Genomic DNA, 1866 nt, shown 5'->3' on the forward strand with positions numbered 1-1866 from the left:
CCTTATAGAATTAACGACTTAAATTACAGTTAAGTCCCTACAATTCAATAAAACATTCTATTAGACTCTAATACCTCAATCGGTCACATGCTTTTTTGGTTTTAGATTATTACAAAATACTGCTTCCAAAATGCTGCTTCCAGGTCACCTATAATAATGAGGTATCCAGAGAGGATACACAACATATTTCTAAATCCAAATCCTTAAATAAATCAAGAGAAGTGCATTCTGTGGATTAAACTATGTGCTGTCCCTCATTCCCATCAGTAAGAACACCTACATCTGCTCCGGGGTCAATTAACTTTTAACGTCTTCTCTTTCATGTATTGATTCATGTTATTGTAGTGTTGATAGTAACTAAAGCGTTTGTGAATGTGTTTTGTTCACTTACACTAATGTTATCAGTTATAAATGCTTTGTAGTCTCCACGGTTTATACTCATGTTATTGTGCAACAGTTTTTTCAATAAAAAACAGCATATAAAACACTTTGCAATGTCACAATTCATTCCAGAGAAATCTCCAGTTCAATCCTATGGGATGTTCTGTAAAGATTTTTGGAGCTTGGCAAGTCAGTTTAGGGGTGAGTAAGATTATTATTATTTTTTTTTTTAATTACTTTTTTTTTTTTTTTTACTGCAAGGACACATTAAATTGATCAAAAGTAACAGTAAAAGCATTTTCGTATTACGACAGTTTTCTATTTCAAATAAGTGCTGTTTTTAAACTTTCTATTCATCAAAGAAAAAAAAAAAAACTAAAAACATTTTCATCATGTATACTAATATGTAATGTTTGTTGAGCACCAAATCAGCATATTATAATTATTTATGAATGATCATGTGACACTGAAGACTGGAGTAATGGCTGCTGAAAATTCAGCTTTGCCATCACGGTAATTAATTACATTTTAAAAGTCAAATAAAAAAACAGTTATTTTAAACTGTAATCATTTTTCTCAATATTACCGTTTTTATTGTATTTTTGGTCAAATAAATGCAGCCTTAGTGAGCAAAATCAAAACATGAAGCTGCCATATTGTATTGCACCAGAAAACTGATTATAACAAGGACTGGACTGGTAAATTACATGTCGTCCCAGCGAAATTTATCTCCATATACTGCTACTCTGCCATTTATGTTGTCACTATTACAGAAGTGCATATTAATGTATGTATTGCCATTTAGAACTATTATAATTTTCTTACTATTGAGTAATTGTACCATAGTCACTGGGTGCACTGTAATGGATGAAAATTTAATTTCTCTCCTCAGAGCTTTTTGACAGAGGAATGTGGATTTTATGCTGTATCGTTACCATAATCATTGTCAAAATTTCTTTCAATGCCATTAAATTAGCATGGAAAAAGTTATTTTTAGAAGTAGGGATGCACCGATACCACTTTTTCCAGTACTCGCCCGATACCGATACTTTTATTTTTGGTACTTGCCGATACCGAGTACCGATACCAATATTTTTATTGCATTTGTAAATTTTTTAAATATTAGGTACAGAAACCAAAAGAGTATGTATAATGTTAGTTGGTTAACTTCATTTATCAAATAGATACAGTCAAACCAAAATATATTCAGACACCTTCAACATTTCTCACATTATCACAGTTTACTCGCTATAGTTTAGAAAATGGTAATAAAATATAACAAGAACTCAGAGTTAAACTGAGTCAGAACAAATTCAGCTTGATAATGTCACATAACTTTGATAGAAAGGTATGTAATAGATTACAATCAACCAAAAATTAGACAGCTATGACAGTATTTACACAACTATCAATACTTAGCCGGGCAACCCTTAGCCTTAATGACAGCCTGGAGTCCCCTGGACATGCTGTCATCCAGCTTCATGC

The sequence above is a fragment of the Sinocyclocheilus rhinocerous genome, unplaced genomic scaffold, assembly GCF_001515625.1.
Source record: "Sinocyclocheilus rhinocerous isolate Xijiao unplaced genomic scaffold, SAMN03320098_v1.1 scaffold922, whole genome shotgun sequence".
In the NCBI taxonomy this organism is placed as follows: Eukaryota; Metazoa; Chordata; class Actinopteri; order Cypriniformes; family Cyprinidae; genus Sinocyclocheilus; species Sinocyclocheilus rhinocerous.